The 16,112-nt window shown below is 34.0% G+C and overlaps 1 pseudogene; it reads left to right on the top strand.

Annotated features, from left to right (window-relative positions):
- Window positions 1–13,200, top strand: part of LOC104909901 — a 26,792-nt pseudogene extending 13,592 nt beyond the window's left edge.
- The last annotated feature ends 2,912 nt before the right edge of the window (window positions 13,201–16,112 follow it).

Below are 16,112 nucleotides of genomic sequence, written 5' to 3'. Positions count from 1 at the left end.
TTTTTTTCCCATAATTAGTGGAACATGAACCACTTCTGGGCTGCAAAATTCTAAGAAAAATTGCAAGGATGGTATTGTGTTCTAGTACGGTATCAATAACCAACCAACCATTCCAACTGGAAAAAATACATTTTCATCTTTCCCTTTTACAACTACTAAAATCTAATTAGCAAAAAATGACTTCATTTCAGCAGCTTCAAAAGCTGCTTGTGCATTGATTGTTCTAGAAGTATTTCAGATGTCTAATTCTCTCAGCTGACAAAATTACTATATCAGCTGCAAACTGCAAAATCTGGAAGCACCAAAAAACATAGTACCTTTCTTCAAGTTTTGATTACTGCAGCTGTTATCAAAGCTACAACAAAGTGACTCATCAAGGCAGTGAAACTACACAGAGAATGATGAGAAATACTATAGCAAATAAATATAGGTTAAATAAGTAAGGAGAGAATTTTGACTAGTTTTTTAGGTTTTAGACTGTATCATGGGGCAACAAGCGTAGGGGCCCACAGTGAGAAGACGTGGTATTAATGAGAAGAGAACTTGGAAAAGTAATTGAATACAAAGGATAATGAATACAGAAGGGTTTCTTTGTCTTAACTGTGTTTAAACTGATAAACATTTTATTTTGGGTTTCATCTTACTAACATCAGTGCTAGCATCCAGTATACTCAGCTATTACTGGAAAGGATTCAGCTCTACAGGTACTTCTAGAATGCAATATGAAGATGATCAGACAAAGTTCTTATTAAGATATGTCAGTGTAAGGGATCTGTTAGGGATGTGTTGAACTGGTGATCGTACAACTGGTGAAGGAGTGTGGCTGGCCTAGGGAGCACAGGCAAATTGTTTGCATCTGTCCTCCCCATGTGACCAGAAGGCATTGACCAAGAGTGGAGCCATCCTGGGCTCATACAAGGGCCAGCCACTGAAAGGAGAGCATCTCTTGGACTGAGGCTGCTTTCTGAGGAGGAGTGCTATGTAGTCAGAAGGCCCCTTCACCAGTTGGGTGAATTCAACTCCTCTTTCTGCATATGACTATCAGCCTATCTGTGAATATTTTCCCTGGTACTGCCGAGAACTGTCAGAAGTAATTTTGCTTATTTATGAGCAAAAACATCAATAATAAAATAAATCCCTCATGGTTTCTTATCTCAGCTTCCTATCTTCCTCATGAAAGTCCCAGAAGGTCCAGTCCTACAGCTATTCAAATTTATCATTAACTGTGTAAATTCTGAGGAGTGTGTAGATCATAACAGAAAGTTTATCCACAAGTACAAAACATCGTGATTTGTGCCTCCATTGAAAAATCTCTGTTTCACCCAAAACTTAAATTGGAGTATCTGAAAATAATATTTCCTTTCTGTCTCCGTCCCATGCAAAGAATGAAAGGAAACAGGCAGAAGAACTGAATGCAGGTAGTTGATTTTATTTTTCCCTTTTCTTTTGTTTTCTATGATGATCGTTTTGTAATGTTGAGATGTAAAAGAACTTGCAAACTATACAATTTCACACTTTCAGATTTTTTTCTTGCAAGCCTATGCATATGCATATAGTGGTACGTGGTATCTTCTAGATTTTCTCTCTTAAATATGTTTTAAAGACGTTCAAAAAGTTTACCACAGGCCCTTGGAAAGTGTGATAGAAACAATCTCCCAAGTCTGGACAAGTGCTCTATTTGTTATCTTGAAAAATCTGCTTTTCTGCAGCCCTATGAATAAATATTTCAATAATCCACAAAGTAAATGTCATGAAAGTCCACCCTGGAGTATCTTTTAGCAGAGTTTGTAGTCCTAGAGTGTTTTGAAACTGATTCTCTCATACCACGAGTAAATGCTTCACTGCCTAGGGTATGGAATAAGACAGAAAGTATTTGCTTCTTTATATATGTAGCATTTTCTTTTTCCCCATGGTTATTGTTGTTTTACCCCTACCAATTTTCTTCAGTATATCATAATTCTTAAACTATGTTGTTTACTTTAAGTTTTGAGGAAAGAAAAAAAGTATAATTTTTATTTCTAATAATACATTCTCAGTGAGTTCAGTGAAGAAATGAAATTTCCCAGCTAGTGTTAGAGGAAATTCAGTTGTGTTATGATAAGTGAAAGTGGATGAATTCACGTATTTAATGTAGGTAAACACCAGAGTACATGACTTCTGCTTACCTCAGCTATTTTACTGAAGGTCTCCATTTAGCATTAAACAAAATCTGTGGGACAGGGAAACAATGAGTCACACTTTTCTGTGTATTTCCTCATTCCATTTCATATACATCTGGGTATACTCCAACATCAGCTGAAGGATTGTGCTGTACTTCTTTGCTTTTATAATTGACAAATATCTTGAAAATACTGAGCACTGAAATCCCTGAGAGCAGGAGAACACTAATAGCCAAAGAACAACTTACATGTTTGCAATACAAAAGAGGGATATATTGATTTTTGAGAGCTGACCCAAATTAATAGTGCCAGCAAATAAGGAGACACCATCAATTATTTGTTTAGCTTTAGAAATACTGGTGTTATGAAAAACAAAGTTGCCCAAATAGGGTGAAAGAAAATGCACACATGCAGAAAACTTCACAGTCAAGCATTAGCAACTATGAAGTGCTGCAGCTGTATAATTGTTTAAAATAATTCTATTTTAGTAAAACAGGATAAAATATGAGGAAGAAATAAAATCAAGTAATCAACTGGGAATCTTTCTGTAAGGAAAAAATGTGTATGTATTATTTTTGGCATAGTACACAGCAAGAGGAAAAAAAATTAATCTGCAAATCTAACTGACATTAGTTTTGACATCAGTCTAAATGCCAGCTTAGAAGTACCAACCTTTCAATGGTACTCAAAGGGATATGTGAACTTCTTCCAGTCATGCTTTTAAAAATCCGATGTCTAGCTGGATGAATCAAAAAAGGGTTTTCAGATCTGCTAGATACCTGCATGTTCTGCATGTTATTACCACTGCAAGCCTTTAGTTTCTGTACGTTTCCTATTTCTAAACATCCCGTCTCATTCATATATCAAAACAGTCATCTTTGTGTTTTGCACAAGGTGAAAGTAGATGATCGCACATAGGATGCAGCCCAGAAAATCAGAGGATCTGTTCTTAGTTCCTCAATTAGATTAGCTTCATATATGAAGCTTGGTCATACATGAAGTTTGAAATTCTATGTTCATAGCAAAACATCCCAGTACATAAACCTGTTAAATGCCATACCTCAACATAAACTTTGGATTTCATGTGCCATCTAAAAGATGAGGTTAAGAAATTTGGTCTTTGAAAATCTCAGTAATTGCCCTTCCACACGGAGTGAAGTTTCTCACAAGTCATGGTTTTTAGAAGCTATCTCCGAAAGTGGGAAGTTCCCCATTTCTATCTTTACATTTTAATTTGTTGATGTTGTGGATGGCTCTGCAAAAGAAAATGCAATACAGTTTAACATTCTGTGATATAAAGTCTGCACTCAAGTAGGAATAGGAAAAAAAAAAAAAGTTATTGCCTTCTACTATACTGTAACCAATGTCCAAGGCAAGAAGATATGAAATTGAAATGGAAATTTTTAAAAGTTATTATTTTCATCATACAACTTTGATTCAGCAAGCAGAAAGATGATTTTAACTGATGTATGCTTTCTCCTTCTTTGCATTAGATCTGAATTATATTGATGAGACACTTTGGAATATCTGTTTCGGAAAAATCAGAAGGATTTTAATTTCTTGAAATATCTCTGATAAGTGAAAGTACATACAACCTTCCATTGACATATGAAATGCCTCATAAGACAGTATGGAATCTGACTGAAGCATACAGGTTTGCATTTTGGAAAAATGCACTTTTGTATTTTAGTCACTCAAATCAGGTATAGATCTAACTGTAAATCTGTGAAATATAAATGTAACTTCAAATTCCACAGGTAACTACAATAAATTTGAAAACATACTACTGTTTGCTTTAATAAAACCACTAATAAAGTCAGTAAACAAAAGTGTTTTCTTTTAGTACATAAAAAATGGATCGTGTGAACTTGCAGTTGGAGATAAGCCATATGCCTTGACAGGTATTCCTATTCTGTAATACAGTGTGTATATGGCAGTGTAATTCCTTTCTACCCTTCTGCGACTTGCTATATGGTTCTTCAGCCATCCATTCTGCAAAATATATAGATTAGGAGAATATGATAAACCCTTAAATATGCCTGGAAAAAAAAAAACACTGAATATGATTGCAAAACTGACCTTTACAAAAAGTAACCTAGCTTCTTGCTTCCATAATACTACTCTTCCAAGGCTGAGAATTCCCAAACACTTTTCTGGAATCACATGTAAGAAACACCTTATGCGAAAGATGTCATAATTGAAAAATTATATCCTACTCTAAAAATCAGTCTGACAAATCTGTCAAGATTATTTGAATATCTTTTGTCTTTATTTGTTTTATTTTTTTTTTTCAGCCCAAATAAGAACTATATTTGAAACAAAAACATAGTGAATCCATAATAAGTCACTGATGGAAGTGCAATTATTGGTTCCTACTTCTGAAGACTGGAAATCTTAGAGGTTTACACTGAAAAAAAAAAAAATCTTGCTTGTCAAAGCTGCTCTCTAACCACTCATATTCACACATGACCACATACACAACTATAATCATGGATTTGTTCTGAGAACAGCACATTATCAGGATATTTTAATAAACATATAATGAACTAGTGAAATGCAAGTTAAGCATAATTTCATGAGAAGAATCACATTTGAGGGAGCAGTTAGTGTGTCAGTGATTGATTTTTCTTTATAAATGAACATTTTATGTCATTTCTTATGACAGAAAATGGGTATAAGTCATACATCAACAGACAAAAGTTCTGAGTAGCTATTTAAAAGTGAATAAAAGACTTATACAATATGCCTTTTTCCTTATTCAACCATGAAACTGACATACCTGCATGTTTTGAAATTCAGATTTAACTTTCTCTCTTCACATAAAAGATGCATACCATTTAGTTAAACATGTTTGAGCTTGCTAATTTTTTTCTACACAACTTCATATAGTAACTATCTCATAAGCTTTTATTTTAGCCTTTATATTTGTGTGTAAATTTTTCTTTTCCTGATTTTTCTAAATTAATATTCTCTACACTTTCTACATAACTGAAACACCTTAGAGATTTTTAAGACAGTGAATTATGTTTTTTCCAGTTCTCTTAAGAAAGACGGTCCTATAGCTATAACCTAAACTTTAATGATATTTTCACAGAATCATAGAATAGTGGCAAAGGACTTCTCTAGTCCTGCTCCCATGCTCAAAGCAGGGCCAGCTCAGGATTGTGTCCAGTTGGGTTTTAACTATCTCTAAGAATGGATACCCAACAACAACTCCTTGAAACCTGTTCCAGCATGCAATTAATCTCACAGTTGGTCAAAATAAAACATTAATTAATTATTATTTTTTAACAGTGTTGGTGTGTTATATTTATGCAAAATTTTTTGTGTTTCAATTTGTCCCTTTAATTCCTTCTTTGTCACTGGGCACCATTACAACCTAATCTCTAATTCATGACACAATTAGGTTCAATAGAGCAAGAGTAAAATAAGGGTGAAAGGAGGACTATTAGCATGTTCTGCCAGGAAAAATTGAATGACTCAGGTTACTTAACCTAAAGTAGAAAAGACTACAGACAAGAGACAACTGCAAGATTATATTTATGATGCATATAGTGTTTTTTTATTTCCCCAAAACTCAATCATTCTTCATGACGATGGCAGGCAGAATTGGAGAAAACACATTGCTGTAAGGAAGATAAAAATTCAAAATAAGGAAAAATGTGCCCTTTGAAAAAGTAGGGGAGCATGTAAGTTTCAATCTCCAAAACTAGAAAAAGACAGGTATATATTAGGAATGACATAAATAAGACATTTTGAGCAGCAGTGAAAAGGCAAAAATTAATATTGATTAGAGTAAGAAACAAAGCTGCATAAAATTCTAGAATTGTAACTTATATTATGTTTTTATTCTTAAAAGGTGAACTAGAATTAAATTACTCCTGAGAAATATATTAATAACTGGAATCAGTTCTTTCTTACAGAATTAAAACAGCACTTCTGTGCTGCTTATGTTGAGTCAGTATTTGGGGCTTCCTTAATCTATTTCTTCCTAGATCTATGATTTATGACATCTGAGCACTGACCTTTAAATTTCTGCCCTGACAAGCAAGTTTATTTGCACTCCTTGGTTATAAAAAAATATGGCTTCCAGGCCAGTAAGTATTAGCTTCTTTAAGCATGCTTCATTGTCTCACACAAAATCTTCCAGAATTTGTGACAAGCAAACCTGTTTGTTTTAGAAGACATGAAACTAGTTAGAACTCAAAGCCAATTTATACTGCATAATGTTCCTTATTTTGCTCCTGTAAAGGCAGCAGAAAACTGTCCTTCTATATTAAACTGGATTCTGAAATGTGAAGCAGCAAAGAAAAACAGATTTTTTTTTCCTAACATGAATATAAAATGAGAATTTCTATTCATCCAAAATCAAACATGACACATGTAAATTGTCTTCTACTCACAAACAGTAAATGTCAAATTTTCACTTCTTTTGTTTTGACAAATGTGGCATTAAAGAAGGCTTTAATTTAGACTAAATTTGATATAGAGTTTGGACTTAAAATTGGACATTGGACCAGGAGGCTTTTTTAAAACTCTATGTAGATACAAATGAAAAATGTATATATGTGTACATTTTTACTAGAAATGAATATAAATATTTCCTCTTTAGAGAGAACTGGTTGAACTAACATCTTATCAGATGACAGTCGTTTGATTAAAAGTATATCTCTAAAGTATTCTAAAATTCTATTCTGATTTCAGTTACTGGGATAGTTCTGAGAGAAATCTCACTTGTATCGTTATGTTATTACCAAATGTTCACTTCTGCTCTTGATTTAGAGAGCGAAAGGCTTAGTCCAGTGAGGTACGATTCAAATAAATGGGCAATTCAGAATTTCATGGAGATGAAATCTCAAAGAGCACTATAGCATGTAGAAAGAACTTTGGTAGTAAGAAGATTTATAACTTTAGAAACTGATCATTTCCTCAGATATTTTCAAATCCAAAGACATAACAAAATCAGTTATAATGATGCCATGAGTGGATGTTTTCTACAACACTTGATAAAAGATTGCTGTAGAAGTTTTCAGGTATGTAAATCTGTACTACACTATCAGAGACAGGTAAGAAGCTTGTAAATATGTGCATTCCAGAAAAGTCAGTGAAACACGGCTCAGACTGACAATGAATTAGCAAGGTCATATGACTCTGGTTTCAGTTTCCCACAAATTCAGTCAAAAATGCAATATGTGTACAGTCCAGCAAGATCTTTAGAAAACAAATTATCCATCTCAACATTCAAAAAGCACTTTCCTGCAAGGAAAAAAATAGATAAAAGTAATTAAAAATATAAAATAGAGGGTTTAAGGAAAAAAAAAAATAAAAAGGTTACGGCCAATGGCTAATTAAAATGATAGAGGCATTCATCTGACTCACTAGTTAGTCACAGTACTCTAAGTAGTAAAAATAGTGTCTCATTAGTCTTTTAAACATTTATTCCTTATTCTACACGAAATTGATACTTAATCACTTTCCTAGTGTACAGCAAGCACATATTACACAGGGAAAAGTTGAAGAACAGAAAGCTTATAAAATCTGTCAGTCTCTCCTACAAGTTAGGAATGATTCATTATAATGGGCCATACTCGGCAGGGTGACTCTGAATGGAAGCTTGTAATTAACTTTGCTTCATATTTTATTGATAGCATTTGCTGTTTTCTGAGATCTGATCATACATTCTGAGTAATGTGCAAACCTATGGATCATGCTGTGCTTAGATAGCCTGGCATTGCGGGATGTATATGAAGCTAAATAGATTGTGAAGAAAGTGTACCACATCCCTTATGATTTCTATACAAATTTAGATTCTGCCTTTTTCATCACCTGTTTGATGCTGTTCTGATCTCAAAGCACACTTTAGATTTAATATGAAACACAAAAGTTTATTTCTTCTGTATCCAACCAAGATTGGTCATAGTCACCTGATAGAGAATAGGAAAAAAATACTTAGTTTCCCTTAGTTACAATAAATATATATGACCTTTGAAATACTATAGATCTTACACTTCAAATCTGGAGTTGTGGAAGCTTTGCAATTATAAACCTGAGCAGAGATGAATGGATATGGATGAGCCTTCTGTTACTCTGGATGCAAATCACCCACAAATTAGGTAAAATATGTAGGCTTTTTGTAATATGGGTAATTTGGCAAAGTTAAAAACAAATTTGCAAAATCCCTAAAAGACCATGGATTATTTAGGAACAGATGGTGTGAAAGGCATTTGAAATCCCTCCTGTAGACTATGTTCTACTTCATATGAAAAGAAGCTCATGGAGCAGAGTCTACCTCCAAATGGCTTTGACCCTGGTCTTCACATCTGCTATCACTTTCCTGATCAACTAATTTTTCAGTTTCATTTTCAGTATGAAATAATGTCAGTGGGATTTTATCCTCAAAACTCAGAAAATGGGATATTCTAAAAATGTAGCTTAATTCTCTTCAAATAAACTGGATTTGATTTTACTATCAGCAAGGAAGTGTGCTTATGATACTTTTAAACTCTAGTTCTGACTGTGACTTTTTTTCACAAGTGAAGGAGTTTAGTATGATTTTAAAAGCATTTCAAAATGATTATAACATGTTCTGCTGTGACATTCTTCCAAATTCTAATCAGTATTTCTACATCATATCTTTATGTGGCTTTTGATGAGATCCATCAAGATTCAATCACAGGCTTCACTGGAAAATCACATTTTTTTTCCCTTTGTCTTTCTTTTCTTGATTCCTGTGGTAAATCCTCTTCATGTTTCTAAAGCTCAATAAAATCTTTTAAGCTTCAGCTATAAAACCTCAGCTTGAGGAGAATCCTCAGAGTCATGTGATGAATTAAGTAAACATTAATGGAGTGTCACAATTCAATTACATAATTAAAGGCTGCATTGAAGACAAACAGGAAAGAAATTAGAAATTCAGAAGCAGAAATACTTCTGAATTCTGTAACTATTGAGTGCTCAAGCTTGCAAAAAAATCTATTCCTTCAACACTATTTTTCTGCCTGTGCACTTATTCAATCTTGACTGATAACAGAAGTAAATGACAGACAAAGCTGTGTCATGGGCAAATCTAAAATTCTGGCGGTGATTTCTAATTAAAACCTAACTGAGAAAACAAGTAGTGAGGAATGGGAAGCCTTTTGTAAGAAACACAGCTTACCTTTTTGTTGTTGTTGTTTTGTTTTTGTGACAAATGAAATATGAAAGTGTGGGCTGAAACACAATTCTATATACTGGCAAGGAGAGGCATTTAAAAATGTGTGACTGGTTTAAGAACTCATGGAATGGTTCAATGATCATGAAGCTTATAGAAAGAATTATGTTTTTGTCCTTTGTCTTCTAGTTCCAATTTTAATAGTATACTTAATTTGCATTTCCAAGCAGTATTCTGCCAAAATGACAGGTAGATTTTGATGTAAACTTCCGGTTGCAGGACGCGTTTGTCACAAAACACTGAAAATGAGATTCTTGCAATGAAATTCCCAGATGGGAAGCCTTTCTGCAGTTTCATACTGGTTCCAAATCATTTTTCTTGAGGTAGTACAAGCATTAGGGAATTTCTCCTCTACTCTTTTCAATAAACAGTTTCTTAGTTTGACAATCTAAACTGTCTACAGTGACTTTTAATAGCTATCTATCAATAGCTTGTCTTTTCAAGCAATTTAAAAATCACATAGGCATATATGTCACTCAGTTTGTATTGAAAATGTCTACAATGAGCTATAAAGCACAGAAATTTTTCTATGACACAAAATATCTAGCACAGTAAGGTTCCAATCTAGCTTGACTAAGCTGTAAACTTTATGCAAGAATGATGCATTGAGTCATGGTAAGATGGTGATCCTTTTGTAATTTTACTTACCTGAAAAAAAGCCACCAACACCAACGATAATGCAAGTTAGTTTCCATGAAGAAAAAAATAAAAATAAAAATGAGTTCCGATTTGCACAATGAAAAGTTTTGTTTGTTTTTATTTGCCTGCTTCTTGATTTTTTGTTGAAAATGTGTTTCAAACCACTCTAGCTCCTGAAGTCTTCGAAAGCCAGCTATGAATATATACACATCTTTTGAGTTTATCTTCATTTTAAGCAGTGAGAACACATCAGGGAGAACAGTTACTAGAGTTGATCTCTCCTATGCATCCCTTAAAATGCAAGTAACCTTTCAAAACACATCTATACACAGCTTTTTCAGCCTTCTGATAACTCCTGCATCCACTTAGAAATACTTTGATATCAGTCAGTTTTATAGCTTTTTCCATCCCTTCTCCAATCCCACAGCTGTTTCTGTTATACACAGAAGAAATGAGGGAAATGTTACAATCCATTCTAGTGCTACTCAATTGATGCATTGGATAATTAGTGCATGAATCATCCTCTGAGGGCAATATAAAATTACTGCAGATGTTCAGATGATATCTTGAGATCCCATCCAAATCTCAAATGGTTTTAAAATTGCCTAGGTAACGTTCTTTTTTTTTTTTCATAGTTATTAGTCCCCTCCCTGAAAATATTGAGGTCACTAAATTAAAGAAATGTGGTGGATAACATGCTATTTTTGCTACCATCAGCGAAAAGGTTTTCTTCTATGAGGTTTTGTCAAATAAAAAGCTTAGTAGGCCACTAATGGCCATGACCTGTGGCAACCTTGTTGTACTGTTTAACTGAATTATTTCCTTTCCCTAAAACTCCAAGTAAGCCACTGAGAATGCTAGGTCAGCATATATAGTAAACAAATCACCAATCACCCAACAACTATGGTACCATCTGCCTTCAGAATGAAAGATCTCTTCCCAAGCTTGAACTTTTGGACCTTGGATTTGACCCTGTCTGAGTTTTTGTTATATTAACAAATGATTTTGATGATAAAACTGTGAATCTACATATGGGACTCGTGAGGGAAACACATCAGTAACGAATTACTTAAATAAGTCAGGTTGTTTGACCCAACCCTGTCAACTCTCTAAATGCATTTCCTTCTCACCCTTCTGTATTGTCACTGCAGTTTAATTTCTCCCTAATCTTCCATGAATTCATTTATACAGATTGCATCAGTGCTTTTGGCAATTAATTCCACATTTTTTATTTTATTTGCATGAAATAGCTCTGCTGGAACTCCTGTTTACTTCCAATTTCAGTTTGTTTCCACTGGTTTTTCAAACAGCAGGTTACAGTTAATTAAAATTAATCTGAAAATAGAAAAAAATAGTATAGGAAATGTTTGTAATTTGATACATTATTTTTTTCTTTACCAACGTTCTCAAACTGCATATTATTAATACAGTTGAACAAATAATTACCCTAAATCTCATATTAAGGTAATTACAAAAATAAAATGAACATCTGTTATTACAAGTGCATGATGCCAAGCCATAATATGAAGGCTAGGGGTTAACACAGGCAAATTGGACACAGTACATAAACTCAAAATAAATTATTGTATGGTAGTGTAATTACATTCCAACCATTATGTTAATTATAATATATATCAATTCAATAATTAAAGAAAACAAGCTCTTCCTCTGGTTTTCTATTCATATTCTTCTGAGTACTGATTTATTCTGTGTCAGCTGGGATGGCACTGAACCATAAATCTGACAGCAGTGCACAGTGATATCATTTTTAATATGTAAAAGAAAGCTTAGTCTACACGCTAGATTTGAAAGAACTATTTTGTTAATTAATCTAGGTCAAAAGTAAACAAGATAGAGCAAACAGGGCATAAGAAAATCCACTTGCTGATTGTCCAAATAATTATATTAAACATGTATTACCTTAGAGATACTGATCTAAATTGTTTCTTTAAAATGTCTTTATGGCAAAATTAAATTAGAATGGGAATATTCTCTAAGTACAGGCTATATTAGCACAGAACAGAGAACCTAATCACAAAAGCATGTGGTTGAAGATACTTTATGTATCTTCTTCAGTAAAAATGTGATATTTCCAATATCTCCTGGACACAAGTTTTAAGAAACTTTAGATACTGACAAGCAGGCAACATAATCTGACACAGTGAGTTTGAAGATGTTTACACACTCTTAGGAGAGAAAATAAAACAAAACATTAAAAAAAAAGAAAAACCTCTTGGCTGCGAGGTGCATTTCTGAGTTTTTTGTTTGTTTGTTTGTTTCTCCTGTTAAATGATGATAATGATGTTTAGTAACCTATGAAATGTTTTATTGTATATCAAACGTCTACAAAGCAAAAAGTAATTCTGATTGCCACTGGTGGCCAGTGTGGAATTCATTATTAGACATGTTCTCACAAAGCTCTTCTGAGAGCCTTTTCCCATTGATTCCTCTGCTAAGGGACACGGGCAGGTACCAAACCCTGGCTTGAGGTAAAACTGACTGAAGAGAATAGAAGAAACCATTGTGAATAAATGCTGAATATAACAAATAACAAAGCAAAAATGTGATAGAAGTTGCAGACAGAACCATGAAGAATCAAGTATTACAGATGATTAAGGGACAGGAAGTATTTCACAGATAACTAACGGGCAGCACTGGAGACATTTCAGGCAGTGGAGTCTTGTAGCACCAAAATCACTGTTGAGAAAACAAACAATATATACTACGGCATACAGCTGCAAATAAACCCAAACTACAGTTTCTGCTGACAAAAAGAAAAGGACTTGTACCTCAGCAATGCCATTGATTTCAGTCATCTGTGTACCGCATTAATCAGTGGAGGTGCAGGGAGTGATACAAACAATATTCAGCTTCCCGTAGATAAATGGATATTTGTAACAGGACTGGGATTGCATGGGTCAAGCTTTGGCAAATTGAATAGAGATCAAAATCAAACTAAACTGCTTTGAAATTGCCCATGCCCAAAATCTAAAAAAGTTTACCTCTGATGGCTCCAGGAGTACTCTCTCTGTATTGTTTGAACAGCCTATGCATGTTAAGACAGATGTGTTTCACAAGGTAAGTACTGTTCATAGTGGTAATGAATTCAGTTATTTTGGGCAAGAGGAAATGAATAAAGTGTAGTGTGGATAACTGACATTCCAGTTCCCCTGCTCCCTTGGACATTACTAACAGAACTGTAGCACAGTGAGGACAAATACCTGAGTTCATTTTATGTGCATGGTGTGTTTCAGCTTGATTGTCTTCCAGTACTGCACATAAGAGATTTTTCAGTTTTACTGCAAAACTCTATGTATGTATAGAATGTTATGCTACTTAACCTACCTGCTACATCAAGCAGGTAGTAAAGGAATCTTCTTGAATTTAATCTCATTTTATTTATTTGTAAGCTAGATGATGTAATTATTAATACAGTAAGAACCAGAAGAACATTAAATTTTATACATACTGTGTATCCATTTTGTATATAGGTAACTAAATTGTAGACTGCATTTGTTTTATGATGTCAGCCATAGGAAAAGTCTTTAGCAATGAAGATGCACCCCGGGTGAGAGAGAATCAAATCAAAGAATATTTAAGCAAAACATAGGCCTTGGTGGTATGCACCCACAAATGCTGAGTATCAATCATGATAACTAGAAGCGTTCAGAGATTGCAGGAAAGCAAATGTCATTCCTACTCAGTCTGGAGAAGATTACCTTGCGGTGGGAATCTCATCGATGTCTACAACTACCTGAAGGGAGAGTGCAAGAAGGATAGAGCCTTTTTCAGAGGTGCCAAGTTGCAGGACAAGCGGCAATGAATAAAACTGAAGGTTCCATCTGGACATAAAGAAGTACTTTTTAAACTGTGTGTATAACTGGGCAATGGTACAGATTGCCCAGAGAGATTGTGAAGTCTGTTTCTTGGAGATCTTCAAAAGCCACCTGGACATGGGCCTCAGCAACCTACTCCAGGTGTGACCTGCTTGAGCAGAGATGAGATGGACCCAGATGTCTTCTTGCCGGCTGTCTTTCAAGAGTAGACAAAACATGAGCTGAAGACCATATACATTATTCTGGTAACTTGCAGCCTGCTTCTTGCAGTCCTTCCCCTTATATGACCCAAACTGAAGTCATAACATGGCCCAGTCCCATAACTTTGATCCAGAAAATTTTTATATCTGTCTCTATCAGTTATCTTGCCAGAAAGGTTAGAAACACTGATTCACTGCTTAACTTAAGAGAGAAGTTGAGAGAATTTCATGTGCAATAGCACTGAAAGTTTCACTAAAGCTATAACATTATTTGCCTATTCCTTTTGTCCTATAACATGCTAGGTTAGTCAAAGACACAGCTGTATTTGATTGACAGGACTTGTTTTGACGTGTTCTTTCTCAGTACATTGTTAATATTTATATGAACTGTACTGATAAAAAAATCTAATTCATTAGTGACTCAGGTTCATCTCCTACAGGCAATAAAATACTGAAAATACATTTGCAACATTTGATGGTATTTTAAGAACTTTCACAAATAATTTCTTCAAACCTTTCTAATAAAGATGACATTCTGTGCGCACACTATAAAGCAAATATGAAAAAGGAAATGTCTTTAAGTTACTCTTTTTCTGAATCTGGGTCATTGAATGTCCAAGATTACTGCATTTTCTTTGAATTATTTTTTTTTCCTCAGAAGCTCAAGTGTTCTGACAGTCACTATATTTTCATTAATCTGAATTAGCTGCACAAAAATTAAGAACTTCATCCATTTGCCTATCAGAAGTGTCTGCATCACTATTTTTCTTCTACTATCCTAGTATACTGCTTGGCCTCTGCTGATAGTCCAGGACTCTGAACTTCCATACACCTCCTATTATATGCCAGTCCTATATTTGACTAAGATATTTTAGTGCATGTCAAATAATACAAGTTGCCTATGTTTAGACTACCAAATGAAGTCCAAAGCATAACTTACATTGCTGAATTATTTTATTCTTACTAAAATATGGATGGGTTTAAATCTATATTTAAAATTACATAGGGGAAAAAATAATATTTTCTATTTGAGGAGGTTTCATTTGCAATTTCAGTTTTAACTTGAAGATATTTCCCTAGCAGTGCAAGGTGGTTTCCAGGAAATTAAGCCTCTTTATCAATAACTGCGCATCACAATTCAGGATCACAATTCAACAAAAGCAATTCAATAAAGTGGCATTCAATTTCTTCACTTAAGGATGTATTTTTTGAATTTGCTCAGCTGAATGCAACTGTAGTGACAGTCTTTGTTTGACAAGATAACACATACTACTTTGTAGTTCTATTACAGCCTTACTATTTTCTTCTTGTCTGCTATTACTGAAGACTTAGGACAAATATCATCATCAATCGTGTTCATGATCTCTTGAAAAGCATTAAACACTTAGTGGTGACACAAAGAATATTGTTATTATTTGGACTTTTAACAAATCTTTTTCCAATTAAGCAATCTAAAATATATGAAAACACCTCTTAAGTCTCTCATATTTCAATGTGTACAAAAATACTGCAAAAAGGTGAATCAAAGCATGTTGTCACTGTGTCACTGTCAATAATGAAGTTATTATACAAATAAAACCAAGTGGAGCAAGAGAACAGCTTGTTCCCCAGAATATGGCACAGAATATGGCACATATTAGGAGTGAGAGTTCATTCCTAAGATGCTTGATAACAGTTAATAAGGAAGAAAGTCATACTTCAGTTTCTATTGTAGAAAATGAAACAGAAGATTCAATAATATAACAAGGAAAGATCATTCAGCACTTGCTATAATAAATTTCCTTTCTCAATCAACCATTCTTTATTTCTTTTTAACACTCTGAAATGCATCATATTAATGTTTTATATTATTTATTTGATCACTGTTTTCTTCAGAAGAAAAGTATAAGATCAAACAACTAATGATAAGTCCCCCGATACAGACCTACTGAGGAGATTAGGCTGCTTTATTTACACTGTCACTAGCATTAGTTTTCAGTAAGGATCTAGACTTACATTCTTCAACAGAGTATTTCAGATGCCAGCTGAAAAATCTCTCCTAAATTAAAGTATAAGTACCTTTGAAGGT

Source organism: Meleagris gallopavo, chromosome 2, assembly GCF_000146605.3.
Source record: "Meleagris gallopavo isolate NT-WF06-2002-E0010 breed Aviagen turkey brand Nicholas breeding stock chromosome 2, Turkey_5.1, whole genome shotgun sequence".
NCBI classification, from domain to species: domain Eukaryota; kingdom Metazoa; phylum Chordata; class Aves; order Galliformes; family Phasianidae; genus Meleagris; species Meleagris gallopavo.
Note: the sequence above shows the minus strand (reverse complement) of the source record. Positions and strands in the feature narration are given on the sequence as shown.